This window comes from Ceratotherium simum, chromosome 6, assembly GCF_057802395.1.
Source record: "Ceratotherium simum simum isolate JZ-2026a chromosome 6, ASM5780239v1, whole genome shotgun sequence".
NCBI lineage: Eukaryota > Metazoa > Chordata > Mammalia > Perissodactyla > Rhinocerotidae > Ceratotherium > Ceratotherium simum.
Genome location: NC_141905.1, coordinates 36671154 through 36683465, shown reverse-complemented (window position 1 = coordinate 36683465; position 12312 = coordinate 36671154). Strand labels below are relative to the sequence as shown.

General features: G+C 38.7%; 1 pseudogene; it reads right to left on the bottom strand.

Moving 5' to 3' along the window:
* Window positions 1-11715: 11715 nt before the first annotated feature.
* On the bottom strand, window positions 11716-12040 carry LOC101394550 (mitochondrial import inner membrane translocase subunit Tim9 pseudogene; annotated as a pseudogene).
* Between the last annotated feature and the right edge of the window lie 272 nt (window positions 12041-12312).

The window sequence follows — 12312 nt, the reverse complement described above, 5'->3', positions numbered from 1 at the left end:
AATAGGTATTTATTTTATTTTACAAGTAAAGTATGCACATAGTAAAAAAAAAAAAAATCAAACTCTGCAGAAGAATTTAAATGAAGAATAAAACTCTTCCTAATGTCCTATTCTCAGATCCAATCCTCAAAGGTAATCACTACTGTTTTTTTTTTCCCTCCTAGTGTTGAACAACTTTGCTTATTTAATCCTCATAGATAGTCCTCAATCCTGTGTGTGTTTAGTAACTATAAATCGTATTTCTTAATTTTTAATTAATTTTAATTTTTTAATTTATCAGAGATTTTGTTCCCTTACATATCTCCCAATTCTATTACCTTTCTAACTCCCAAATGTATTAGTTGTGTAATTATTTTTAATTCTTCTGCTGGTTCCCTCAGTAGTTTAAAGCATGTGCTTAAAATCTCGTTTTGATCCATCATATATAAACCTCATCTCTTGACTTCACTATATAAAATGAGAACTTAGTAACACTTCCCTTTACCTGCTCTCCACACTTGGACTTCTGTATCATTTGTCAGCTATAGCATTCCTTCAATCTTATGGAAGTTAGTAATATTTACATTCTGTTCTGTAGGTATGCTTACTTTTCATTCTTTGACTAAGATTGACTCTAAAATTTTAAAGCCGTGAAACAACACTTATGTATATATAAGTATTTGGAGTAAATGCCTACTGCAAAATGAAGCAGTTGAACCATTAATAAAAGCACTCAAAAAGAGAATGTTCTAAGTGCTAGGGCAAATGGATTCCTATTTTACTTTTTTTTTCCAAAGCCAATTGATTGCTCAAAATTTGTCACATATTAGTTTGCATCATGTTTGCACAATAGCTTTCTTTAATAATATTTTATTTTTCTTGATATTTCTAATTGCCTTTCTTTTTCTGCTTTATAACAGAGATGTAATGCTTTCATTTTATCTCTAAGAACTTTCTGATTCTTAATCATATATTCGTGTAGTGGAATTCTCCTTCAGTCTAATGACATTCTTCACAGAACTCTGACTTCCTGTTCTAATGTGGAGCAATTTATTTCCCATCCCAATGTGTGGTATTTCTTCAGTAGTTCTCTTGAGTTAGCTCATTCCACTTGTTTCTTCTCACTTTTGGATCCTCTTAATGTTTTGCTGTAGTATGTCTTCACATGGGTATTTTTGAATGGGTTCATGGGAAGTAAACTTTCTGAGTTCTTTATGTCTGAAAGTATCTTTATTTTGCTCTCACATATGATTGATAGTTTGGTTTCGTACAGAATTCTAAATTCAAAAAAATTTTTCTCAGTCCTTCAAAAACGTTTCTCATTGTCTTCTAAAATCTAGTGATGCTGCTAAGAAGTCTAATATCAATGGAATTCCTGTTCTTTTGAAGGTAACCCTCTATAGAAGCCTGTACAATTATTTTTAAGGCTTTGATATTTTAATCTTTGGAGTGTCTGGGTGTGGGTCTTTTTCTATCAACCCTGTGTGGCTCCTGGTGGACCCTTTCAATCCTAAGACTAGAGCCTTCCTTCAGTCCAGCCTCCATGGTCTCATGTTCTCTCATTCTGTAACGCCTGTTACCCAGATGTGGACCTTATGGGTTGATCCTCTGTGTTTCTCATCTTTTTCTCAGAGATTTAAATTTTTAAATTTTTGCTCTGCATTCTGGGAAATAGCGCCGACTATGTCTTTCAGATCACGTACATTCTTAACAGAATTGAATAACTTCAATTCCTCTATTGGATTTGTTGTTATTATTTTTTTTCTGTCGCTTTTTTTGCAGAAGACTCTGTGTGTGTGTGTGTGTGTGTCCTTTCTAATTTCTCTGTAGATACCCATAAGCATTAAAAAAAGAAATCTTGTTTTCCTTGTATTCCTTCTGTGTCCTTTGAGATTAGTTCTTCTCTTGGTTTATCTTGGTCTTTCTCATTCTTATTCTTAGCCTTTCTTCTTTCTCCAGGCCCAGCACCTACAAGATGTGCTCTCCACAGCCTAATCTTTTACTGTATTTAGAAAGCAGTTGTTCTGGTGTCTAGTAGGGTAGGGTTGCTGAAGCTAGCCCTCTGTATACTCAGGGAAAAGTGGTACAATATTCAATTCTGACCTTCCTAGCAGCCTATCTCTTCATAGAGAAGACCTGCTATCTGTTTTGCAATGTGAAAATGTTATCCTAGACTCCTTCCTCAGAAGGAGTCGGGGATCTATATCTAGGAAGATCATAAAATTTAGCCACCATTTTACTAAGAATAGCAAGCATTTATTGAACATTGTTTGTATACATGACATATCTCTTTCTCTCAAACAACTTTGAAAAGTAGTTACTATTACACCGTTTTATAAAGAGTTACGATAACTCCTCCAAAGTTTCCTAGTCAGTATCTTCAAAACTAGGATTTGAACCTACGACTGTTGGAGCCTGCGAGCGATTGCTTCTGAAGGGCTTCTCGTTACGGCTTGACAAAAGCTGAATAAATACTGCAACATTTCAAAAAGGCTTATTTTTTTTCTTAACTGTTTTCTTAATTATGCAAAACAGAATGTTTTCAAAAGTAGCATTTGGCATAATTTTCATCTTCCTTCATGTACAATACTATTTTAAGAGATCAAGACTTGTATTTACTGGGAGAAAGCTGGTATAGAATTTTGAACGACTCTCTTTTTTTTTTTCTAATTAATTAATTAATTTAGTGTGTTTGTGTGTGTCTGAGGAAGAACAGCCCTGAGCTAACATCCATGCCAATCCTCCTCTTTTTGCTGAGGAAGACCGGCCCTGAGCTAACATCCGTGCCTATCTTCCTCCACCTTATATGGGATGCTGCCACAGCATGGCCTGACAAGCGGTGTGTTGGTGCACGCCCGGGATCCAAACCGGGGTCGCCAGCAGCGGAGCAAGCGCACCTAACTGCTACGCCACGGGGCCAGCCCCTGAAGGACTCTCTTGCAAATAGATGGATCTATAATCTTGTGGAGAGAGAGGGGAAAGGTTTTTCTGGAAATGAGCCTGAAGTTTGAGTGTATCCCCAGGGACCGGGGTCTATACTTGATGAATTAGAGTAAATTACTGTGTGAGTATTACTTAAAGTGAGACTTAGACAATTTGGGTAGCAAAAAATCTTTATCAAGGTCTGCAAGGGTTGATCAGATACTATAATGGGTGAAAATTATAGGCCAAGGAGTTCTAGGATTTATAAAACACAGGACTACGGGAGAAATGTGTGATCAACTTGTCAATTGAAATTCTTATTTTGGACAAACATCCCAGGATTATGTATGCTAGCAAAACAAACAAACAAAACCACATACACACAAAACCAAACGAACAAAAATTAAGGAGGAGGTGCAAATAAAGGGTTAAATAAATTATGATACACACATTTAATGGAATCTGTTGTGCCCCACACCCAATTGCCACTTCCACAAGCTTCTGATGTTTCTCTCTGGGCACTTGGGATCATGCAATTGCACCAACATAAGCCCTACCGTGAATAATTTGACTTTACTCTGCATTTTATTATAGGCCCTAATTAGTAAGTCTGTTCCTCCTAGAATCCTCCCATAAACTCCCAGTGCTGAAGCTCTCTATTGCTAATTTGGCTTGCACTCCTTCTACTGGCAGACCCAACTGTTATCCCCAATTATTGTGGATTTCACCGTTGCCAAAATCACATGATGTTTGCTAAGTACCAAAAAAACTTTGTCTTTAATTTGTTATGCTGTTAGGATGGCCAGAAGGTGAAAAGGAAGATTATTATTAAGGGACACTCAACCTATAGGAAACCCTCCATAGGTGATACTTCCTGTATACTGGTTCATTCTATAATTTTTCTGAATAACAATGCCCTAGACAGCCAACCAAATTAAAATGCATACCCAGTAGAGCTGTAATTTTTTGGTTCTAATTAACCACTTCTGCCTTCTTGAATATAAATGACCTCTCTTCTTACTTTGAGATTTTGCTATTTAAGATTTACTCAGCACAAATTTTAAAGTAGATTAAAAAACAAATCTCTTCAAATCCATTTCAAAGATAAATGCCTCCTACAAGTCTTGTCATCAGATACTACTCAATAGATTCATGTGTGCCTGGGGCATTATGAGTGATGTTTGGGGTGGCTAGAGTTTATTTTTATTTTATATTCTCTTCTCCCTCTCCCGTTTGAGTAAATGGTGGTGGGTGGATTTGCAGACAGCAACTCCTTCCTCCCCCAGGACTAGATGCAGAGAAGGTGAAGGCTGTTTTCACAGAACCCTCTTCTTTAAAAAGTGCACAGCCCCTTCTTTTCAGGGAAACAAATAGGGGAAAAACAAAATAACAGAACACAGCCAGCATCCTTTATAATTGTTTATATAATAGGACGTGTGTGAAATAATAAGAAATAAATATATTGGCCTCTGCCCCAAGTTCCTGACACAGAGCTTCTAAAATCCTTGTAAATAGGGGTGCTGGGAGAATCTCTTGGCCTAACATTTAGTCTTTGACCCCAGTTACTGACATAGAGCTCCTAAATCCCTTGGAATTTCCTGGGTGGTAGCTGAGGTATCTTCCTGAGTGTCTTTCATTCTAACAAGGTGACTCTTCGTGGGCTCCTGGATGGGGACTGGTCACCAGAAAGACCAAGCCATGATTAAAAGCTGGGAATTTTCAGCCTCAAATTTACAAAAGAGGGGAGAGGGGCTGGAAATGGAGTTAATAATTGATTGTGACTACCATGATGAAGCCTCTATAAAAATCCTGATAGTATGGAGTTTGGGAGCTTCCAGATTGGTGAACACATCCACAAACTGGAATGGTGGTGCACCCAAACTCCGTGGGGACAGAAGCTCCTGCGCTCAAGACCATTTCAGTCCTTGCCTTAGGTCCCTGTTCATCTGGCTGTTCATCTGTATCATTTATAGCATCCTTTATTGTATAATAATAAACTGGTAAACATAAGTGTTTCCCTCAGTTCTGTGAGCTCTTCTAGCAAATGATCAAATCCGAGGAGGGGCGTCATGGGAACCTCTGATTGAAAGCAGATAGGACAGAAATTATAGGTCACCTGGGGCCTACTACTTACGATTGGCATTTGAAGTGGGGGACAGTCTTGTGAGACTGATCCTTTAGCTTGTAGGGTCTGTGCTAACTCCAATTAGTGTCAGGATTGAATTGAATTGTAGGACACTCAGCTGGTGTTGTGGAATTGCTTGATGTGTGGAAAACTCACACATCTGGTGTCAGAAGTGTTGTGGGTGTGGTGGTATTGTGAGAGTAAAGGAGAAACACAAGAGGAGTGTGTCTTGCTGACACAATGTGTGATTGTTCTATTCTACTTGATGTTTTCTGCAAAGTTTGAATATTAAATAAAATGTTTCCTTTGGAAGAAGTGATTATAAGATGTGTTGAATGTCATTGTCTCCATCATTTTGTCCTTTCTCAAGCAGTATAATTTCTTACTTGAATTTCTGTTTTCTGCATAATAAAGTGTATAAATAAATAAAGATCATGTAAAACTTACTTTCACCTCAGACTACAGGTGACTACAAGGCCATATTTCATAAAAATGAATGTAGTTTTAAATCTTGGTTGAAAGTCATGCTTTTCTTCTTTCCAGTAAAATTGATTGAGACTTTTGCTACGACAAAGACAAGAAGCAAATAATTAAACTCAAATGAAAACTTGCCCAAGAAAAGAAGTTTTTAACAGGCTCAAACATAAAAATAAAAATTGTCCAACAATCTAACTTTCATGTTGTACTTCTGCTTAGCAAGATAAAGTGTATGGATGACAAATACGTAAAAAACTGTGGTCCAAAGAAAAATTTTTTTGGTGGAAGGAATTTCCCTAGAGGCAGGGACACAATCTTAGTCTGAGATCAAAAAACATCATCATGGAACAGACTCCCCTATCTTTTCACAGAAATTGATGATTATCAAAAGAATTTTAGAACTGCTAAGAAAAACTTATGGCCAATAGACCTGAGGATGGGGAAAGGGCAGATGCTTAACTAAATTCCTTTACTTGGGTCATTTGAAGATCAGAAAGAATTAATTTGTTACATTTGTCTTTAAACTCTCCCTCTTCCTCATTCTCAATTGCCTTAGCTTTTCTGTCCTTGTGTTTTTGGTGGCTGTTAAGAATGAAGGAGCTTGGTTGATAATTAGACTAAATGATTCTTCCTTGGGAGTCATTAGTCAACAATGCCACATTTGCTGGTAGAAAGACTCAACCCAAAATGACTTTTTTGAAATCTCTGCAAGACAAGCTCCCATGTCTGTTGAAGGCGATTGAAGAAGAAAGCCTGGCCATTCGGAATGCTTCAGTGCTGCGTGCAAGAAATGTAAAGAACTGACTGGAAGCGATAGAAGAAGTGGAACAAAGTAAAGTACGTGTCTATCTTTTCTGCTCAGTGAACGTAAATTACATCTCTTATTTTTCTATCCAGCATCCATGTTTTGGGGGAATTGCCCCTCCTCCACTCTCTGTCATTCTAGTGGGGCTGTAGGTCATGGGACCTTATCTATGACCTTTAGGGGGTGGGGCATAGGTGGTAGGCATCTGACCCAAGCTAACCAATCAACGTCTTCTTCTGGAAGTTTGAATCATTAGGGGGGATACCAGATAAAAGGTGGTTTGGAACTGGGCTACCTGGTTGTTGGAGCCAAAGCAGCTGTCCCTGAATTACCATTCCTCAGATGCCTGAGGTGACTCTGCTTCTTATTCTGGTGACTGTGGTGTTCAGTTCCTCCTTCACAATGCTGAGCTACCCCAGAATATTTCCAATAAACCCCTTTTTACTGCTGAATATGGCAGGATCAATTCCCATTGTTTACCATAAAAAAAAACAAAACCCAACTGATGCTTTCAGGTATAACAGCCATTTCTGGATTAGAAATTAAATTTAGTGCCTGCATGAGAGGAAGAAACTATACCGTACAATGGCTCCAAATTGTAAGTAGCTGATCCGCAGGCCCCGGGCGGGCATTCTGCCATCAGGTTCTACCTCAAGTGGTTTTTGTAGCTCCCAGAGCTTAGTTAGCGCAACCAGAGAAGGTAGTGAGGCAGCGAGGGCTAGTGCAGTGTTTCCTGGTGTGTTCTGAGGAACATCAATCCCTTGAGAAACTCTGTAAACAAACAAACAAACACACACACACATTGTGTAGCCAAATGAGATGGAGAAGCAACTCACCTAGGCTGTGTTTTACGGAGATTTATGCTGCTTATAAACATAGCAAAGGCTCTGATGAGTTGTGTGGGAAAGGAAACTGTTTAACTTGGTCTAACTCAGCATTTCCCAAACTGGCCTGACTATAAAATCCTTTTCCCACAGAATGCCTATTAATATCTCTTGGAACTAGGATTTTGTGAAATTTATTTGGGTAAACACAGGTGTAGAGGAATTAGAAAAGCGAGGTTTTAGTATTTAAACGTTTATTTGGTAGAATGACAATAGCTGAAATTTTACTTTATTGCCTTATTTCCTAAAACAATATTTCATCTTTAATCGTATGACTTTTTTTTGGATGATGATTTGGAGTATTTTACTGGGATTTTATTTGGGTCATTGAAATGGGTATTTAATAAAATGGCTATTATGATTTCAGATACCCAAACATTAACTCCTCATTTCCTGCAAGTGATAGATAAATTCTTTCCAAGATCACTAACCAAAAGAAAACAAGTTCCAATTTTATTAATCTGTGCATGTATTTTAAAACCAGGGACTTTGAGTGAGTTTATTACTTCTTAACGGAGAAAACTAATGTGTATCAGTTAGAGCAATGATTCTCAACCTGCGGCAATTTTGTACCCCAGGGGACATGTGGTAATGTCTGTAGATGTTTTTTGAAGATTTTATTTATTTTATTTTTTCCCCCCAAAGCCCCAGTGGATAGTTGTGTGTCGTAGCTGCACATCCTTCTAGTTGCTGTATGTGGGACTCGGCCTCAGGATGAACGGAGAAGTGGTGCCTCGATGCGCACCCGGGATCCGAACCCGGGCCGCCAGCATCGCAGCGCGCGCACTTAACCACCAAGCCACAGGGCCGGCCCAGTAGATGTTTTTTGGTTGTCACACCTGGGTTGAGGGGAATGCCACTGGCATGTAGTGGGTAGAGGGTATGCTCTAAACATTCTATAAGAGGATGACAGCCCCTGGCAAGAAAGAGTTGTTCAGCCCAAAATCTTAGTAATAGTGCTGAGGTTGAGAAACCTTGAGTAATGCAAGTGCTCCTTGAAAAGAAACAGTCTCACCCCAAACTTACATCAAGATGGAAATACAGTGCCCTTTAAGGCATTACCATATTCCTAAACCGTTAGGTTTAATGACATACTCCCCATAGGCTCTGTGGCATTATGTTTGATAACTGAAGTCTAGATTTTGTCTTTAACTAAAGTTTGATCTGTGCAAGTCACATGGGGCCTCAGTTTCTTTTCCTGGGGGAAAAAACATTAGATGAGATGATTGAGAGGTTTCTTGTGACGTTATAACTCATGAATAACAATCCTGAGTCTTGAACACAGGCTTTGGGGATATTTAACTATGTAGAGAAGATCTGAATCCAATGATGTTGCCTCCCTGTGCCTGGACATACCTGATATGGTCATGTAGTGATCATGAGCCAGGAGATGAATGGGTCATTGTGTCTCCTAGAAAGTCTCATTGATGCCTGTTGTTCCAGTCATCCCTTGAATGAAAGCTCTGATCTCAGCCTTCTCCTCAAACTACATCCATCTTTTGGCCATCTCTTCCTCTTTTATTACTCAATCCTCATCTCTATGTTAATGTAAAACTCCATCTCAAATACTCATCTTTCTCATGAGCACTGATTTCCAACAGTCTTTTCGGCATCTCCACATGGATGATGATGATAATAGTAGTAAAAATAGCTAGCACTATTGACCTCTTGCTTTGATCTAGGCATTGTGCTAAGCTCTTTCATTAGCTTATGAGGCGCTTAGAGGTTAAGTAACTTGTTAAATATCACTTAGTATATGGTGGATCTGGGACTCAAAATTCCACATGTCCCTAATGGATTGATCAGCTTCTCTCTTACACATTTCCTCTTGCTGTCTTCCCTAAAGTGGTAGATGCCATCAACTTGACTGGAGTTCTCAAATCCCTCTCTCATATCGTTCTATTTACAACTGATCAGTTTCCAAGAATTTAACATCAAATCCATGTCTTCTTTCCCCGACCACTCCTACTGTCATTGTCTCTACTGCAGATTTTCATCACTCCCCATTTGACATATCACAATAACCACCTAACAAAATGACCTACTTCTAAACTTTTCCTCTCTATTATTCATTCTTCAGCCTTATTTTTCCTTATATAACAGAAATCTAGTCACTTCATGCCATTCTCAAGAACTTGTAATGGCCCTTCCCTGCTTATGGAATAACGAATAAAGTCCTTACTCTGGCATTCAACATCCTCCATGACTGAGGCCCAACTGTGATATCAGCTGCAACATCCACCAAAGTAGTTTTCATTATTGCTTTGATCATATCATGTACTTTTGCATCTTAAATTTCTTAAGGGTAGTGTCTATATCTTCTCACTCCTAATTGTAACACCAGAACATAGTGCTCTTGGTTGAGAAAAGCTAGCTTACCTCTTCCTTGCACTCATCAGAGCAACACACAGACTCTGTTTATAAGATGTAGACAGCCTTCTTATGGTTCTCAGAATGAGTCTGCTTTCCTTTCTTTCTTTTTTTTTTTTTTTGGTGAGGATGGTTAACCTTGAGCTAACATCTGTTGCCAATCCTCCTCTCTTTGCTGAGGAAGATTGGCCCTGAGCTAACATCTGTGCCCACCTTCCTCTATTTTATATGTTGAACGCCTGCCACAGCATGGCTTCATGGCTTAATAAGCGGTGTGTGGGTCCTCGCCTGGGATCCAAACCTGCTAACCCCCCGGGCTGCCAAAGCAGAGCGTGGGAACTTAACCACTATGCCACCGGGCTGGACCCTGCTTTCCTTTCTTTATTCAGGTTTCATTACCCTGGAATATCCATCCTCTGCCCCCACCACTTCTCTGACTACCAAAATCTTTCAAAGCCCAGATTTAAGGCTTCTTCCATTTAACTTTCTCTAATATACCTGCCTCAAGTCAGAAATATTTATTCCTTCTGTGATCCCCAAAAATATTTTAATGTTTGTTACTCCCATATATTGTAAGCTTCTTGGGCAGGGACACTGTGAATACATTCATTTTTGTATTTCATGAGCTATCATCCATTACAGGGTGATATGTACATATTGCTGAAATATAGAAAGGGCTCAGCAAATGTTTGATAATAAAATTGTATCTCTTGAAGTTACTTTTAGTTCCGTGATTCTAAAATTATCATTCATTATTTACTTCTTTAAACTTTTTGTTGCATTGGGATAAATATTTCTCCCTGAGGGTAGAAATACGTTACGGTTAATTTGCAAACTGAAAGTAAATAAAGATTTTAATCACAGTATAATTAAGACTTAGAGTTTCATGGAAATGCCGGTGAGTTTTGCCACAAAAGAATAATCAGCTCCTTTCTCATGAAAACAATATTTTCTGTGGGGCATTTCTTTTAAAGGAAGTAAGAATTGTACTTGAAAATGGTCAATTTTATTATCATTTCAATTAAAGAAGTTTTTATTTTGTTTTTTTTTCTGTATGAAACTAACCTATACAAGATATTGATTAAGCACGAAGTTAAGACTCAAGATATCCCATATATTTATTTTAATTTGTTTGTATTAGTAACTTCAATACGTACTTTGAGGGAGAAAGTAAAAGTTGGTAGTGCAAGCAAATATCCTTTTCTCCTTTCCTTATTGGGCGTACAGGGCTACATTTCCCAGCCTGCTTGTACCTAAGTGGAGCCATGTGATAGTTCTGGCCAAGAAAATATGAATGGAAGCGATGTGATGTATGGCAGTGGAAAAACCAACATGTTTCTCCCATTCTCTTCTCCTGCCTTAGCAATCATGGAGGAGACCACATGTTGCAATGACAGAGCCACAATGTTAAAGCAGCCTGAATTGTTGGTTTTTTTTTTTTTTGAAGCAAATAGCTATTTTACATATTTACCAGCAATTTGATGCAGACATAAATGAATGGGGATACTTGGAGGATGACCCCTACTGAAAAACATTTCAGTGTATCCACAGTCCAGTCAGAATATTATGGTACTATATAATATAAACAGCTACTCAGTGATATTTCCATTTATTTTACTTTTAGTAATAAATTTTTTTTTCTTTTTCATACATGATTGAACTCACAGTCTGCTTTAAAATTAATAGTCACAATTGAAGAAACAATGGTTTATTTTTCTAATCAAGTGACCAAGCTGTTGAATCTTTTTTTTTTTTTTTTTTAAAGATTTTATTTATTTTATTTTTTCCCCCCAAAGCCCCAGTGGATAGTTGTGTGTCGTAGCTGCGCATCCTTCTAGCTGCTGCATGTGGGACTCGGCCCCAGGATGAACGGAGAAGTGGTGCCTCGATGCGCACCCGGGATCCGACCCGGGCCACCAGCATCGCAGCGCGCGCACTTAACCACCAAGCCACAGGGCCGGCCCCCAAGCTGTTGAATCTTAAGGCCTCAACAAATGTTGCATCTTATTATTTTCATTGAACAATAAGACCTTCCATTTTGATTATTCCTGGTAAATAGCAGTTTTGTTTCTCCAGGGGTTTCCATTTGCCAAATAGTCGTGACAGTTTAACATGGCAGCTACTGCTTTCAGGAGATTCTATCAGATGAATCCTCATTTCCAATGCAACAGCTGTTGGCAATCCTTCATTGAAAGTCCATCCATCAGGACTTGTCTATCGTGGTTGGCCAAGAGTCCTGATGTGGCTGCCATGGCTTCATTCTGCTGAATATGATATTCCTGAAATCTCATGGATCTTCTTTGCATAATTTAAAAGTATTTCTACAAGCAAAGTTCTGGTGGTCTCCTCAGGTTTTACTTCTGTTGTTGTGAAGTCTTTAACACAGTCCAAAAAGCAAGTTTCTGTAAGTTTATTGTAAGTTCCGAGAAATTACTTACTCTGTTTCATCTGATCAGATTCTGGTCTTCGTGCGGGCATGTTCTTTTGATACGTTTATTAGTCACTTTTTCTGATGCATGAGTTTCCTTTCTGTTCTGGAAAAGCAGTTGTTCAACCTTTGCATGAATGTCTCCAGTGAGGCCTGATTTCTACTTCAGCACAGGCTCTCCTGTCCGACACCAATATGAGGCTGGGAGGCTTCACTGCCAGTTGAGTCTGGGGGCAGAGGATTGGGGTCAGGGCGGGCGCCAGGCTGTTGGAGGCAGAGACTAAAGCAGCCTGAATTGTTGAGTCACTGTGTGGAGGCAGCT